Below are 18,251 nucleotides of genomic sequence, written 5' to 3'. Positions count from 1 at the left end.
TTAAACTTATCGTAGGTTTATATGTGTAGCCAAAAAACATAACATATGTAGGGTTCTGCATTGTCCTTAGATTCAGGCATCCACTGGGCATCTTGGCACATGTGTCCTTCAGATAAGCAGAAACTAGTACACGTATAAAGCACGGATACAGGCTTCTAGGACAGGCGTGGGGGCAGAAGGATCTTGGGGCATCTGCGGCCACCACAGTCCAACTGCACAGTTTTTCCCTCTGCCTGGCCCTGCCTCTGAGGTCGAGACATGTGCGAGGACAGGTTGTGTAAGACAGACAGCTTCCATCCTAAGCATGAAGCAGGGGGAGGGATACACTGTGAAACACACCCAGTAGCCCCAGCCATCTCAGTGCCCCCCTCGCCAACCCCCTCCTCAGCCACCCCCCCCCCCCCCCCCCCTGTTCTGGATGGATTCTGCTCCTTGCCCTGGCCCTTCATAGACTCTCTTCCTTCTTCCCAGGAGATTTTATAATTAAATGAGATAAAGGCAGGAAATCTGTAATAAGTACTAACTTCCATGTATGCCAGGTTTTTTTTTTTTTAAAAAAAAGCATGTAAAAAAAAAACCCAACCCAGGAGGCAAACCCAGTCTGGTGGGAAGAGATCAAAGGGCAGCCGCGTGACCTGCTGGCAAAGGGCTCTTTTCCCAGGAGGCCCACATCCTGCCCTTCAGCGCGGACAGCGGAGGAGGAAGTGGTGTGCAGTGGCCTGGGTCTGAGCGAGGGCGGTTCTCAGGGACCTGGTCTCAGTGCCCGTGAGTATGGGAAGGGCCAGCACACAGCTCCTTGTATTCATAAACACGGCTGCGGGAAGCGCGGTTTTAAATTACCACTCCCACCACTGCTCCCCGCTCTCCCCCCTTAATCCTGCAGAGATGTCAGGCCCAGATAGACCTTGGGTGGGGGACAGGCGGGGAGAGCCCTTTCTGACAACCCCCTATCGAATAGCCAGAGAGCCTGCGGATTGGGTTGCAACAGGAATACCCTAATCTTGATCTCATTCTTTTTCCTCTCCCGGAGAGGGTGGGATTGGGTTTGGAGGTGGCTGGAGAGTGGGCCCTGGAGTTGCTGACACCATGTAAGGAAAACCTCCAAGGCTGCTACTCCCATTTGGAGGGCTCAGCAAAAGGGCCGGCAAACAAGCCAGCCTCTGTTTTCTAATCCTTCCCGCTTCTGCTGGCGAATCCTACAAAGGCAGGCAGGCCGGCAGCTGCGCAGAGGCGCTGTGCTGCTCTGGGGAAGGGAAGCTGAGCCTCGGCTTTGCTGGGCTCTGAAATTATTACCTGTGAGTGCAAGCAGGCCAGGCCGCTGCAGCCAGACCTGGGGGTGTGGAGACCCCTCCCCTGCCCGGCTGTCAGCACTCTGAATGTCCACAGCAGGGGATTTATGCCTCCTCCCCGGCCTTGGGCCTTGCAAGGCTTCTGTGGATATACTTAGCCATGACAATGCTGGTTTGGGAATTTCCCTAGGATGGGCCAGGACTTGTTTCCAAAATAACACCTTTCAAAGCATGCAGAGACTTAGAAATTAGATAATTGTGTGATATTTATAAAATGAATTACGTTGTGTTAACAAAGTCAGGACAGCTGTTTCTGATGCTGAAGTAAATAACACCTTATGATTCATTAAGGTTGGGGGCAAAGAGGCTTTTTAAAAAGTTGCTACTTTCCAGCTGAGTCTTTGCAAAAAAAAAAAAAAAAAATCGAGACAGCTCACAAAGTAGGTAATACAGTTTCAAGTTAAAATGTTTATGTCTGCATGTGCATGGCATGGTTAAGTTGTCCTATTTCACTCGTAAAACACTTAGTGAGCATCTAAAATATGCTTATACATGTATGCAGAGACACAGGGATAATACTTTACTGCTCCCGTCCTCCATGAATTCTCAGCCTAGTGAGGGAGACAGATGTATAAACAGATAATTGCAATTCAGTGAACTAAGTGCTAACAGAAGGATAAAAGGAATGCTATGATGGTATGAGAGGTATATCCATTTACAGTGCAAATGGAAAAGAGGGAACGGCTACACACAGGAAGTGACATTTGAGCAGGATTTGATGGAGGAGGGGTCACTTCGAAAGCAGAGAAGGATGTGGCCTTGTTTCGGCTCCTCTTCTTCACCAGCCTCCTCTTACCTCAGGGCCTTTGCACATCCATTCGCCTCTGTCTGGAAAGCTGCTTCCATCGCTCTTCCTCCGTTCAGTCCTTTAAATCCCAATTCCTGTGTCACTTCCTTGGCAAGCCTGACTTTCTAAGTCAAATCCTTTTCTCTTATGAGTGCTCACTCATCACACACCCTCCTTTTGAGCAGTTATCACAGCTGCACTTTCACACTATTTGCATGGTTATTTGAGTATCTGTTTTTCCCACTGGACAGAGACTGGGTCTTTTGGTTCAAGTTTGTTTCTTGACGAAAGACATACTTGTTGAATGAATTAGATGAAGATGCAGGTGTGAAAAAAACAAACGTGTATTCAGACAGCAGCAAGTAGCTAGGAATGCTGGCTCTTGGGGTATGTGAATTGTGAGAGGCAGGGGATTGAGTCATTTAAGGAACTTGGACGATCTAACTTGTTTATGTGCTAGCCTCATTTAATGTTTTTCAGCATAAAAATACCTTTTTTTAAGATCTGTCTCTTAATTATTCCATTATTAGTATCGGATGGGTTAAGTTGAAGATGAAGTATTAAAAATAGAAAAGTGGTTGTTTGCATGTGGTTTGGGGGCTCAACTATACTTTTTAAAAATTATGATTAAGGTGTACCATTCAGAAAGAAAAATACACAGTGCATCATCGCACAGCTAGATGAATTATGACAAGGTGAACATATATGTAACTCCCACACAAGTGACGAATAGGTGGGCTTTCTGGAGCCTGAACTGTAAACATCAGTGTGTGTACTGAGCCAGGAGAGGAAGGATGAGATGGAAGAGTCCCTGTCAGACTCTAAAAGGGCAAGCTTTCTGGAGAAGACAGGAGGGGGATTCTCTTCCAGCTCACTCGTGAACTTGAGAAGTGGTATGAGAGCAATGCAAACCTCACCATTTCCCCATGCATCCCCAAACAGGGCTGGAGCAGCCGTGGGCAAACTACGGCCCACGGGCCGGATCGGCCCGTTTGAAATGAATAAAACTATTGAAATAAAAGACCGTACCCTTTTATGTAATGATGTTTACTTTGAATTTATATTAGTTCATACAAACACTCCATCCATGCTTTTGTTCTGGCCCTCCGGTCCAGTTTAAGAACCCATTGTGGCCCTCAAGTCAAAAAGTTTGCCCACCCCTGGGCTGGAGAGTTCAGGGCCAAGGTTGAGCTGAGATGCAGAGGGGCATGAGGATCTTTTGTTTTTTGTTGTTGTTTTTTTCCCCCAAAGAGTCACTGGCATCTGTCTGTCTCCTCACAAGGAGCACTGTTTTCTTAGCACCTTCTTCGGTGTGGAGCCCAGGAGCGGAGTTTAGATCTTGTTACCCCAGCATTCTGCAGGGAGCAGTGTTGACTTAGAGCTTCCATCACACAGGTGACTTTGGAGTCACCTGTGACACAGTAGATCTGGAATACCAGGGTCTGAGTACTTGGTCTGTCACTTAGTAGCTGGGTGTTCTCTAGTCATTTTTAGTTAATTTTTGTATCTCACTTTCCTTATTTATTAGGTGGAGATAATAATGCAATTGACTAATAGTAGAGTTATTATGAGATTGATGCATTCGTACATGTAAAGTGCTTATAACACAAGCATATAGTAAGCACTAAGTAAAAAGAAAGAGACTCTAGTTAAAAGGACCTTCTTGTTTTTGTCTTACAGTGATGTAGATATCCCTAATGGGATACCAAAGTAATATGAGGACTTTTGAGAGATAAGATCAAAGGAGACACAATAGTATAACTTTGGTAGAGGAAAAAGGATGTGTGAGAGGAACAATGGTCTTTGTAAATAATACTAAAAACAGGACCTGGTTTTCTAGACTAGAACTTTATATACATAAATGGTGGAGTCATGGATAGGGATGGAATGTGTCTCAGGATGAAACAAGAAGAATGCATCTTGAGAGGGGATATCAGTTTGATCTTAAAGGTCATAAGCTAACATTTGTGTTGGTAGTTGGGTAACGGGATACCATAAGGAGACTGTAAGAATGGGGAAAGCAACAAGAATGATCTAGGAAGAACAACCTCAATTCCTCAAAGAAATGTTAGGGAAAGGAGATGAGTATTTATGACTCAGATATCTAAACTGAATGCAGATTATGGCTTAAAGAATAAGAGAATTGGAAATTAACCTAGATAGGTCAAGTAACTTATCTAGGTGGTACTGAAGTAAAGAGGTACTTGTCCTTGGATACCGTAGTAGAAAGAGGGAAGAAAGGAAGGATACACCCACACACGTATGTATGTATGAGCAAACATCTTTCTTCCATGTCAGGTACTGTGTTTAGAGGGTTCCGCTTATTATTTAGTTCTATTCTGTAAACAATTCTGACAACTCAATATCATTAGCCCCATTTTGCAGATAAGGAAACTGAGGCTGAGAAAGTTAACTACTTTGGGCAACGTGTTAAATACTAACTGGGGAGTAGACCTAAGGCCGAATTTCAGCCTAAGACTCCTATTCTATTATATTGATTCTCTTTTATTTATTAAGGAGAGATTCACCTGTGTTTAAAAGCAAATTTTATTTTTATAGATAGAAACAGTGAAAACAGCATTTGGGGAAGAATAAAAAGGCAAGCGAAAGAAGTGATAATATTGTGGTCATACACCAAAGAGTGCCAGACCACATGGAGGAGTGTTTGTATGATGTTTTTTAAAGCTGGAGTTACACAATTAGCATAGTAAGATGACATGAGGGAGGTGAGACTTAATATGTCTGGACCTTTTGCAGTGAATCTCATTTTTGCTAGAACAGCATATGGTAAAATCGAGACTTGCCTTTTGAACAGTTATTATCCCTTGAATGTTAAGTAAATAACCAAGACTCTCAAGTGCAAAGTTTAATTTAACAAATATAGAAACTTCAAAATTGTTTTGGGATGGCAGAAACCTGGGGAAAAGTTACATGATTTCAAAGCCCAGAACACGGGAGAAAAGAGTTAGGTACAGTTACAGCTCTACCTCAGAGGCCAAATGGCTAAGAGACTTTTGGTTGAAAGCCAGTTCTCAGTGTGTAGCTGTTCCTTGTAGTGTTTTGTTGTGAAGACTTTTAAGACCATGAGTTTGAGAAGTCAGTTTCTGTGGGTGTTTGAACAAGGAAGATGGCTTCATATGTGCAAAGTCTGACCTAGCCTTTAAGAGCAAGATTCAACCTGAAGAAGACATATGAACTAGATTAGAAGGTTTTTATTAGCTAGTATGTTGAGGTACTTTGTTCATATGTCAGGCTTTTCCCCACCCAGTGCTGCTGCAGTTTATTTTTAAAATCATAAACGAAGGCTTCTCTGTTTGTTTTCGCTAAACTCCATTATGCAAGTTAGGACCATTGCTCTCTTGTCTCAAGATTTGATTCAGTGGATACGTATGTAAAGGCCCTGGTGTGCAGAACACTGTGCTAAAGAATGTAGAGAGGTCACTGGTGTGGGAGTCTCAGGGAGTCTGTGGCGTAGTGATACATTATAAAATCACACAACAAAAACCAAATGGCCATCATGGATGATCTCGGTGTGTGTTTGTGTTAGAAGAGGGATAGAATATATTCAGTTGTGTGCAGTCAGGAGCGATAGCCAGATGACCTCTACACCGAACAATGGGTACACTCTGTCTTTCAGTGCCTTATACAAAATCGACAAGAATAGGCACATAATAGATGATCAAGTGTCTTAGGGGAAATTTTAAAATAGGTCTTGAGGGAAGTCAGAGATTTTGTTGTTTTAGAAATGATGGGATGGGAATGTAAGATATTCTAAGGGCCAGTACAGGTAAATACAGAGCTCCAAATCAGAGAGCACTTCAGTAAAAATGAATTGCTTAGTGTTTGGGGTCTTTGGGGGCATGCTTTTGAATTGTAAATAATATTTGCAATTTCACATTTTCTGCATTTATTTACTCTTAATGCCATTCAAGTCATGGGAATAAATATTGAGCAGGACAGATCAAGCAGAGACTAAAGATACTCTTCAATCTTCAGATCTTCAATCTGATATTTTCAGATGCTTAAATGCTCGCTGGGAAGCATTCGCAGCAGGCTTTCATCTGGGGTTATTTTCCTTCTGCCTAAGAGCTCCCTTTAGAATTTCATTAGTTCAGGTGTTCTGGTGATAAGATCGCTCAGATTTTATTTATAGGACTGTATTTCCAAAGGGTATTTTCACTGGCTACAGAATTCTTGGCAGTTATCTTCTTTCAGTGCATTAATGATATCATTTCTGATACCATGCCTTGTGGTTTACCGTGATTATATTGGGAGTATGTTGGTCTTATTTTTGTCATTTTAAAATGCCCTGTCTCCCCCCCGCCCCCTCCACTTTTAACCCCCTCCTCCTTCCTGCAGCTTTAATAGTGTTCACTTTGTCTTTGTGTTCCAGCAGTTGGAAGGTTTTATTTTTGTCTTTGATTTTCAGCAGTTTTACTCTCATGGTCTAGCTGTGAATTTCCTCAGATTTACCTAACTCAGGGTGTGCAGCACATCTTGAATCCGTGGCTGGATTTCTTTGATCAGTTTTGGAAAATTCTCAGCCATTATCTCTTCAGATATTGCTTTTGCCCCATTCTCTCCTCACTTCTTCTGGGAATCTAATTCCATATATATTAACTTGGGTTTCCGATGTTGCTTTTCCTTTTTCTCTCCATGCTTTGATCTGGACACCTCCTCCTGATGTAGCATCCAGTGATCTTTGATGCAGCCTCCCTGATACTGGCAGGGATCCGACTATTCCAAAGGTGGCCTACGGTCTTCGTGAAGTGGCTCAGCGTCTGGTTTATTATGCTTACTCCTTTGGTTCAGACCTTTGGGATCCCAACAGAAGGTCTGGGTTGTTTTCAGGAGCCCTTTTCCTTAGCAGGCCATGACCTTCACTTTTTGCCTGCCCTGCTCTGTGAGACTGTGACACTTCTTAGTCTTTTGAGTCTTTGCAATAGAATCCACAGGTGTGTTAAAGAGGAGGCCAATGTCAGGCCCCCTTGTCTCCACAGTCATGGCCCTTCAAGTCTTTGTACCTTCTTAGTCCTCTCCTGCCTTCAAACAGAGTCTATGTAATATTGCTTTCCCTGGTTATTTAGTTATGCGTTGGAAGGTTGGCCTGATCTAACGTGGTTTATTATGTTGAAGTAGAAGTTGAGATACTTTAAGGTGGTCTAATTCTAGGTGTTTTGATACCTTGATACTTTGTTCCAACAATTTCAAATGCTGGCTTGCCATTAACCTGGCTGCCCTTGTCTGTCAGAAGTTTTTGATCAAGTTATTGGAAATTTTTCTTGTGGTCATAAAAACATCACCATGTCATATGTTTGCATTTAAAGATCGCATTTATAAATTTTGCTTCTATAATCTCATTTGATCTTTACAACAGCCACATGGTGTCAAACATTAAATTGAGTCTATATTAATTTATCTCTAGTTAGTGAAATAAATATTCTGGAAAATGGGGATAGAGAGAAGGGAGTATTTGAGGGGAATTTAAAGTTAGAATTTTACAGGACTTAGTGACCAACCAATTGTGGAATGAGAAGGGAGTGATCATTTTTCTTGGATAGACTGAGAAGGTGGTTCTGCTTTAAAGAAAAAGACTATATTAAGAGGAGAATTAAGGTTTGGCAGGGTCAATAATGAATAAAGAAAATTAGTATTGAATTGTGCTCCCAGAAGGGGGGAGTTACTATGGTTGAGTGAAATTGCTGTTGGGCATGTTAAGGATGAGGAAAGGAAAAGAGGAGGAGGCAGGGCAGTGTTGGGGGAGGGCCAAAAGTATCTCTCTTTTCCTTCTCTGTCCCCTCCTCCGTCCCCCCAAGTCCTATTTATTGAGGGCTTACAAAGTGCCTGCTTTGTTTGTATATATATTCTTATTTAATCTTGAACCCTATAAGGTAATTACATTGTGATTCCACTTTATAGCCTCGTCCATATGTCAGGTGTTGATCCAATACCTTAAATGAAGTCAAATGGTGAAGCATGAGGTTATGAGATCGATGCCTAGAACCGAGTCTGAGTGAGTGCTTTAGCATTTCAACCTGAGCACAATTGGCCGAGCAAAGTGCATATTTTGGAAGCTTGTATAGGCAATCAAGGGTGAGTGAGGCTGGATGGGAGGTGGAGAGAGTGGAGCAGGGGGAACCGTTGGGGCTGCTTCCGTAGCTGTCGTGTAATAAAGTCCTCTACTGAATGGAACCAGCAGGAAGAGAAGATGCGTGGCTGTGAGATTTCAAAGCTAGAAAGGTCAGGACTCAGTGACTGTGAAGCTGTGAAAGGTGGAGGAAAAGAATGTGAAAAAGAAGGTTTTAAGCCTGGGGACAGAAGCTCCTGCTTACTGCTCTTTCCCCGGTGATGTCCTCTGTGCTTTCCTACTCTCCTGACTCCTCAGTGAATGCCTCCTGTCTTTAAGACTCCATTCAAATGCCTGCTCTCAGCCAAGTCTTTCCTGCCACCTCTCACTCCTCCTCCCATGCTAGGATGTAGCTCATCTCTACTGTGGCAGCTTTCCTTGAAAGCTGTACTTCTATACAGTCGTGAGGTTCTCTCTTCATTTCTTCCCTTCTTTCCGCCCGTCTGTGTTCTGTAAAACAAACAACCCTTCCCAAAGCTACTTTTTAATAAAATACATAGTGATGAGCAAAAGTAGGTTAATAATAACAATAAGTAATACAATATTTAATAAACAATAATACAAGAAAAAACTTTTGCATACTCACAACTATGAACCTACTTTTGCCCATCCCTGTATTCATTGAGCACTACATTGAGCTTTTTTGGGTGCAAGGGCATTGATTTCTTTAAGGTTTTATTGCTATTATCTAATATGTCGGATATGTATTACATACTGAATAACTGAGTAAACAAATGGGAAATTGTGGTGCTAATTGTAGAAATACATATAAATGAACAAAGCTCACAGCAACATAGAATGGAAGTCAACTGTAAATGATAGCATTGCCAAGTGGTGATCCTTCTTTTTGTCTTTTTACAAAATAAAAGCCCACATGGGTTTCAGTGTACTTCATTTGTCACTGCTCCATAGAATAACAGTCAACTTCACAAACTATATTTTGTGACAAAAATATTTAAGAAAGAGAAAGTCAGCAAAACAGGCTATATCATACTATTATCTATGGTTTTCTATTCTCTGTGTTAATTAACTTCCTTTCCTTTGTCCAAATATTTGCTTGATAAGGTTCTGCTTGGGAAAGGTTCTGATGAACTGTAAATGCCCAGATACTGGACAGTAGAAGGGAGAGAAAAAGAGGAAACACTTCATTGAATGACTCATTTGCTCTATGGAGTTGAATATAATAGAGTCCTAGGAAATGACTGCCAGTTTTGGGAAGTAGACAAAAATGGGATTGCACAGAGCTTGGAATTTAAGAGCAGAGCTGTGGAATGAAGGTGCAACAGAATTCATTCATTTAGATCTAGCTGAAGAAGTTTTATATTAGGAAAGAAATGCCAGTAAAAAACTCTTGCCACCTCATCTCAAATCCAGCATTATGTGCTTAAAATTATGACCCTGCGGTCATTAGCCGGCAGTCAAACCTTCCCAGTAGGTTCACCTGTGGTAGGAAACATGCACAGCCATAACTGCAGTATTTTTATCATCTCTTGGAGAGTCTCTTTCAGCTCTGTTTAGTTATTTGCCTATCTCTAATAATGCAGGAAGGTTAGCATGTGCTTAATAATTTTCAAGCTCCTGGGACTAGGCAGGAATTGATTTTATCTGCAATTTGTCCAGTGACAAGCACACTGTTGAAGGAAAATAAATATTGACTATAATTTTTATTGGATCATGCCCAATCGTAAATCAAAGCTGTGAAAAGAGTTTAAGTAGCTCTTCCGATCCCTGGGATTCATAGCTTTCTGTTATTATTTGACCAAAGGTGGTAGCTGGACATCTGTGCTACCCTAGGGTGGTGAGCTTAAGGGAACTTAGCCTTGCCCTTCCGTCTCGTTTTAAAATGTGACGCTACTCTAAGGCTAGGGAGAGTAGACTTTTCAGTTTAAATCTCTCCTTTTCCCCCAGGTAGGACTCCAAATTTTAGATTTTATGGATGAATAGGTAACCTTAGTGAGTGATTTGAGACTACAGTACATAAAAATGTGTCAATAGTTCAGGATGACTGATTGCTCCTCTTGTAACCAAAGCCACCTGCAATTTTTTATAGTCCTGAAGCATAAGCCATCCTGAACAGATAATCAATTCTATTGCACAGACAGTCACTTCTGTTTACCAAGGAGGCCCACTTTCTCTCCCCAAGCAGGACTGTAAAAAAATAACCTACATAATCCAAATTATAAAAACTTCTGAAATATTGGGGCACTGTAACTCTACCTATCTGCATCTCCTCTCTATACTTTGGCCCTGTCTTCCATTATGAGTTAAGGAACAGTAGCACCATTTATGCAGCTGTAATATAGATCCATGAGAACTTAAATGACATGTTCATCTGTGTACATGCAAATGCCACACATGAATATTTTAGTCCTGGTATTATTTTGTGTCCAGCTTTTTTTTTTTTTTAATCCTTACCCATCGATATGTTTTTATTGATTTTTAGAGAGAGGGGGAGGGAGAGGAGGATGGAAAGGGAGAGGGAGAAGGCAAAACATCAATGTGAGAAAGAAACATGGATAGGTTACCTCCTGCACTCACCCTGACTGGGGTCGAACCTGCAACCTGACCTGGAATAAAACCTGAAAACCTTTCAATGTATGTGGTGATGCTTTAACAAACTGAGCCACACTGGCCAGGTGTGCCCAGCTTTTGCCCAGAATTTTGGTCTTTAAAGGATTCAAAGAAAAGCAATTTTTCTCCTTAAAGAAGTATCAGATTGGCCCTGGCTGGGTAGCTCAGTTGGTTAGAGTGTTGACTTGATATGCCAAGGTTGTGGGTTCGATCTCTAGTCAGGAAACATATAAAAGTCAACCAATGAATGCATAAATAAATGGAACAACAAAATGATATCTCTTCCCCCTCTCTCAAATCAATAAATAATTGAGCAATAAAGGTAATTTTTTTAAAAAAGAAAAGGAGATTATAATGCAGACCAAGGGATGACCATGTAGGGACACAGCAAGAAAGTAACTCTTGCAAGCCAAGGAGTGAGGTCTTGGAAGAAACCAGATCTGCAGACACTTTGATCTGACTTCTAGCCTCCAGAACTTGGAAAAAATCAGTTTTGTTGTTGGTACTTTATTGTAGCTGCCTAGCAAACAAATATCTCATCCTTCAAGATCCATCTCTGTTTCCAACTTCTCCTGTCTCCTTGGGGCCTGTTATTGTTTATCTGCTTATTTGTTCTCCTGTGTGGTTTCTGGAATTCTGTCTGGTCCCCACTATAGACTATGTTTTAGTTATCTCTATAGTTGTCATTGTGTCTAACTCAGAGCCTTGCAAATGGTAGGTATTCAAAAAGTACATACTGGATGGTACAAAAAAAAATGAATTACATTGCAAAATAGTTCATTTAAGTATTACTGTGTTTTTTTAAAGAAAGGAATAAAATGAATGATAAAAATTAAATCCAATCAATATAAAGGTTTTTAATATTAAAAATAAAAGAAGAATCAGATTGCTTGGAAACATAGCAGGACTTAATTTTCCTTTAGCTACTTTCTGCATTTCATTCAATCAAAAATTGTTAGAGTTTGAATTTGAAATCTGTATTTCATGAGGTGTTCACTAAAAATATGCCTGTGAATTAAAGTTTTTTTTAATTACAGCAGACTATACTTACAGATAAAAAGTTCATCTATTTTTTCTCATCTATTAAAATGCCATTATACTGTAGAATTAGTGAACCTGTGTTTCTTATTCATTTCTTCAGTGTGATACACACAGTGTCATATTTGCCATTAAAATATTGGATGGTATTCAAATACAAGTGAAGTCATTCATTTATTTCACAAATATTTATTGAGCTTTGAGTAGATGACAGGCTCTGGTTTTAGATGGTGGAACTGGGGATACAGTATTGATAGGATAGTGAAGGTCCCTGTCCTAAGAGCAGGCTGACAATTGAGAATGTAGGTTATCAGAGTCTAATGACTTCAAGTCTAAAATTTTCTTTATAGCAGTTGGGCCACTAACAAATAACAATTTTGAAGGAATCACTAAACCTCCAAATTTCACAAAGGGAAAAAAATCAATAGTAAATGATTCTGGCTTATTCATCATAAAACATTTTTTTCATATCTGGATTTCAACTTGAGGCATAGTTGTTATTACTTAAACTCAGGTACTTTTGTAGTAGAGTGCAATGTCAAGGCCATTGGGTTGTATCTTTTCCAGTTTCTAGCAGACAGCTTAGAAACCCTATAGAACTCTCACAGTTAGACCTTTGTGACCAATTCCAGGTGAAAAGTCAACTTGGAGCCACCTTTTTTTTTAAATGTTAACTGGCCCTAAAAGGACCCTTCAATGACCTGGCAAACTGCTCCCCAAGTCACTGAATTCGAGTCACTGTTTGCTGGCACCTTGATCGCCTAAAGCAGCAGTTCTCAATTTGGTTCACGAGACACCGAGGTCCCTGTGACCTTTCTGGTGGATCTACAAGGTCAAATATAATAACACTATTTGTAATAACTTATAATAACACTGAGATGTTATTTGCTTTTTCATCTTACTTCTCTCACATGTGTACTGTGAAGTTTTCCGTTGTGCATTTGGAACCTCTGCATGACTCAGTGAATCATTATTCTCTAAATGACCAATGATTGCTGTTACAAAATTGCACATGGGTAAAGATCAAGTGCTAAATAGGTCAGTGAATTTTAATACATCAGCGTAGGAAAAGTTCGCTGATGTGGGCCTAGAGTCCTGTAAAAACTACAGTTGTTGCATTTTAGTGTAGTGTCAAGGAAAAAATAAACAAATTCTCTGAAAAGGCTATCATGCTATTCCTGTTTTTAAACTCCATATCTGTGTAAGAATGGGGTTTCTTTTTAAAAATTTTTAATTAAATCTTTATTGTTGAAAGTATAAATCCCCCCCCCCCCCCCCATTGAGCCCTTCTAGCCCATCCATGTCCACCACCCCAGGCATTCACCACCCTACTGTCTATGCTCATGGGTTACCTATATATGCATACAAGTTCTTTGGTTGATCTCTTCCACCTACCCACCCACCTCCGACTTCCCTCTGGGATTCCAGAGTCTGTTCCATGCCTCTATGTTTCTGGATCTATTTTGTTCACCAGTTTATTTTGTTTATTAGATTCCACATATGAGTGATATCATGCGATACTTATCTTTCTCTGACCGGCTTATTTCTCTTAGCATAGTTTTCTTTATGTACTTTAACCAAAATATCACAACAGATTGAATGTAGCAGATAGGAGACTTCAGCTGTCTTCTATTAAGCCAGGCATGAAAAAAAAAAATTGCAACAATGTAAAACAGTGCCACCATCTCACTACAAGTTTGGGAAAATCTGAGCATTGTTAATAAAAATTTATTTATGTTAGTTCTAATGGGTTTTTAGAATATATTTTAATAAATTAATAAATATTAAGTGGTTATTAGCTGTAACATGGTAAATATTTTTAGATGTGACCTATATCTAGGAAAAAGCTCTTTGGAGTCCACAGCAATTGTTAAGATTGATAAAGAGGTTTTGATATTAACCATTTTAAGAGCCTCTGATCTAAAGGAATGCGCTAGCAAATGCACCTTCAGAAAGTTAAGTGTAGAAGTAAGAATCTGCAGCAGTTACATTGCCTGAGATCGAGTTCTCATTTTAAAGGGGCTGCAGGAAGTTTAGATTGAGTCTCCTTAATGGCTTAGGGCTTCCCATTCTGTGTGCAATGGCAGAGGAGGAAGAAAAAAAAAACACACAGTACAGTAATTTAGTCAATAGAGTCCATTTTTAATCTCCAGTCTCCTATGTCTCAAAGTCATGAAATGCTCTAGGTCCATTTAAGAGTTTCAAGCTACAGGTTCTGAAGACAGAGCCTTTTATAAGGCGGGCATGGCATTTATTCTTGGAGATGAAGCTTGCAGCTCCGCATGCTAAAAGGAAATCAAAACTGCTTATCTGAAACATCCTCATCATCCATTTAGAAAGGAGGAATTCTGCCCGCTCCACTTGCATCCCCGCAGGAAGCTCCACCCAGCCGCCTTCTGAGTCTGGGCTCGTTCTCAAGGTCACCTATGTAATTTTCCCCAAGCTTCAGTGTCCTTAGTATTCTCAGAGATAATAGCACCAAGCCCATCAGTCATCATTTCCTTGTCCTCAATTTTCTTTTTGGCTTCCTGCAATTTTAATCCCAAGCCTCTGCAATTCCTTTCCATGGAGGCTTAAGTGGCCCCATTTACAACCAATTTTCAGCTAATATTTGATGTGTTCTTTAAAAATAAACCCAACTTCCTCGCTCTGCAGGCTTTGTACCTTTGGACCTAATGAAATCAAAGGCCCAATAGTGGGTTTTGCAGTGATGTTTTTCGTTTCATGATTTTAAAAAGAAAAATAGATCTTTAGAAATGGGAGGTAGACATTAGTCCCTGATGGGCTAATTTCACAATCTAGTGCTGTCATTAATAGAGGGAGAGAAATTACTCTTTCATCTGTGTTGCGCATGGCACCAGTTCTTACAAAGGGGAGAGGCAGGAGGGAGTGAAGGTGTGGGAGATGAGTGAAGAAATCGTACAATTTTCTGGGGGCTGCTTCCTTCTAACGTTTTTTGGGCCGCCTTACCTCAGGCCCCTGCTGTAAGCTGATCCAGCTCATGTCTGCCTGACACATGACCAGGCAAAGCTTGTTTTTAAAGAGATTTTAATTCCTGCTTGACAGGCTAGGCTGAAGCCTATGAGTGACAATGGGTGTTTTTTCTTTCTTTCTTTTTTTCTTTTAAACAAGAGGGAAAGCCACAGTGCACCTGGTATTTCATTGAACACTAGACATTTTTTTTTTTTTTCCTGGAGGAGAAAAAAACACACAACAGTTTAAAAAAGCTAAGCTTTAAGTAGTAAACCAGCTTAGTTGGCCAGCAGTCACGTACTAAGGAAAGAGAGCTACCAGTGTTTGGCTGCCTGAAGACTGTTTCTGTCCCTGATCCCCTTTAAATCTTTTAAGGGTTTTATCGTTTCTGCGGCCTTTCCATAAAATCATCTCATTTCTTTAATTTTGTTTATCCTAGTCTGAAATTCCATTCTTCATTAGCCGTGTGTGATGAAGTGTCAATATATCATGGAAGATAAATGACATCTTCAGAACCAAGATATTTGGGTAAACTGATCATGTCCAGCACCCTCGGGGAGGGGCGGGGGAAAGCTAGAAACTGGGATCCCTCCTTAAGGATTGTGTGAGGCCAAATCCAGAAAAACAGTGAAGTGATTTAGGAGTTGCCTAAATGTCCTCTTGCAAATATAAAACGGGCTCTGTTTTATTTACAGCCATAGCAAATTTCAAGCAGCTTTCAATTCCCGCCGGTAGTGTGCACTGCCAGCGATGCTAGGGCCCAAGAGTTATGTGGAGGGCTCTGGGAAGGGAGAGCTCATTGGCCTGGCGGCGCTGTGCCCAGGCTGGGGCCGGAGGGGAGCTGTCCTTTATGAACCAAGCACTGGTGCCAGGCTTCATGCTCAGCACTTTACATACTTGACGCTCACTGAATTTGCATACCAGCTCCGAGAACTCTGCGCTGTCATCTCCATTTTGCAGAGGAAGAGCAGGAAACTAGGCCACCAGAAGTTGGAATGACCTGCTTAGCGCTGTGCTTCATGTGCGTTGGTGCCAGAGCCGATACCTTGCTGCACAAAGTTGGTTTAATCAGCTTTTTGACAGAAGCTATTTACATCAAGGGGAAAAGAGCCACTTAGAACAGTCTAGTCCAGCCCCATTTACATAATATTTTTATAAGCACGGTCTTAATCTTTCCAGTATGCTGATGAGGTAGATGGCCTTATTATCCCTATTTTGCATGTCTTCATATGTGTGGCACTGTGGTGATTGATGCGGGTTATGATGACTTGGAGCAGGGGTGGGACCCTTTTTCTGCCAAGGGCCGTTTGGATAGCATCATTCTCGGGCCATATAAAACTCTCAGTTTAAAAATGAGTCTGCTATATTTGGTCAAACATTTAATTAACTCACCCCCAATGCCTTGGCAGGGCCAGATCAAATGATTTTGTGGGCCTTATAAGGCCCGCAGGCTGGATGTTCCCCACCCCTGAGTTTTGGAGGAATCTTGGAATATTAATGTAAGGAATAGTGCCTGGCTATGTGAACTCTGTTTTTAGTTCAGCATTTGAGTGTTTTGTTGATGTTCCCATGGAAGAGATTGTTCTCTTCCAATTTTTTAAAGTAGGCTCGCTACATTCACAGCTATACATTTTTCTCACGAGGGCTCCCAGTACCACATGTTTCTCAGTGGACAGATCTTCAAATGGATGTTAGTTATTTGGAGAATGCTTCAAAGATAGTATGACATATTGATTTGCAAACTTAGGAACCTAAAGTCGTGATTGGGAGCTACTACTAATTAGCTCCATGACCTTGAATAAGGCCTGTGACCTTTGTGGGCCCACTTTCCCCATCTTAACTCTACGGGGACTAGAGGCTCGGTGCACGAATTTGTGCATGGGCGGGGTCCGGCTGGCCCACCCCGATTGGGGTGGGGTGGCTGATCAGGGTTGGGGCCAGCTGGGGGAGGGGCCACAGGTGGTTGGCTGGCCCTGACCCCTGGTCGAACTCCCAGTCAAACTCCCAGGTGAATTCCCGGTCCAGGGGACAATTTGTATATTAGCCTTTTATTATATAGGACTAGAGGCCCGGTGCACAAAATTCGTGCAGGGTGGGAGCGTCCCCTCAACCCAGCCTGCACCCTCTCCAATCCTGGACCCCTTGGGGGATGTCCGACTTCCCAGGGATCGGGCCTAAATGGGCAGTCGGACGTCCCTCTCACAATCCTGGACCGCTGGCTCCTAATCGCTCACTGGTGTGCCTGCCTGGTCACCCCTAACTGCCCCCCCTGCCAACCTAGTTGCCCCTAACTGCTCCCCCCCACTGTTAGCCAGATCGCACCAACTGCCCCCTCCCTGCCGGTCTTGTCGCTCCTAACTGCACCCCCGCTAGCCTGGTCACCCCTTACTGCCCCCCTCTGCCGGCCTGGTTGCCCCCAATTGCCCCCCTCTGCCAGCATGGTCACTCCTAACTGCCCCCCTCCGCCAGCCTGGTCACCCCTTACTGCCCCCCCCCCCCCACTGGCCTGATTGCCTCTTACTGCCTCCACTGCCGGCCTAGTTGCCCCCAACTGCCCCCTCCGCCAGCCTAGTTGCCCCTTACTGCCCCCTCTGCCAGCTTGGTTGCCCCACACAGCCTGCTGTTCAGTCATTTGGTCATCCTTCACTAACCCCACTGCTAGCCTGGTTGTCCCACGCACCTGCTTATTCAGTCATTTGGGAGTCCCTCACTAACCCCCCTGCCAGCCTGGTCATAGGCAGCCATCTTGTGAGGGTGTGAGGGTTAATTTGCATATTACCTCTTTATTATATAGGAGGGGATGGCCAGTAAGGATATATTAGAATTTCTATTATCTGTTTTGAAAAAGTTAGTGACACCTTGCTCTTGAAATTTTTATTAATAATACAACATTTACAGATGTCAATTCTTGTTATAAATATAGGATCAATATGTATATCTTACCCACAATAAAAGTCAGGTGAGAAGCCATTGGAAAACAGCTTTAAACTCTTTTCTCTGTGACAAGGGAATGAGGTGCTAGGTTGATATATTTAGTCTTAGGGCCTATGTTATGGCTTTAACAGATTACTAAATCTCAAAAATTTGGTATTGCAAGCCATTCTTCCTTGCTTGCTTGCTTAATTTCTTTCTTTCTTTTTAAATAATTTAGTCAGGAAGCCATTAGGAAGGTCTAAATAAGAAATCCCAATGAGGCCAATGAGCAAATATATTGAAGGTAATGGGAGCCAGGCTCGTGCTGTCAGAGAAGAAAGTTACAAATATAAAAAGGGAGAAAGCTAGAGTGAACCCTGTACTAAGAACTGGGATTTGAGGTATTGGTCTGAACTCAAGAATTTCAATATGGAAAAATTATATAAATAAAAATTTCAATATAGGAACAAATAGAAATGTGATAGTATATGGG

General features: G+C 41.8%; 1 long non-coding RNA gene across 1 annotated transcript in view; it reads left to right on the top strand.

Moving 5' to 3' along the window:
* The first annotated feature begins 644 nt into the window (after window positions 1–644).
* Window positions 645–18,251, top strand: part of LOC118676780 — a 30,373-nt gene continuing 12,766 nt past the window's right edge. The window contains exon 1 of the long non-coding RNA XR_004974220.1: window positions 645–765. This is a non-coding gene — a long non-coding RNA (uncharacterized LOC118676780). The remainder of the gene's footprint in view (window positions 766–18,251) is intronic.

The sequence above is a fragment of the Myotis myotis genome, unplaced genomic scaffold (genome assembly GCF_014108235.1).
Source record: "Myotis myotis isolate mMyoMyo1 unplaced genomic scaffold, mMyoMyo1.p scaffold_m19_p_2, whole genome shotgun sequence".
NCBI classification, from domain to species: Eukaryota; Metazoa; Chordata; class Mammalia; order Chiroptera; family Vespertilionidae; genus Myotis; species Myotis myotis.
The sequence above is the reverse complement of the archived record's forward strand: the minus strand, read 5'-3'. Positions and strand labels throughout refer to the sequence as shown.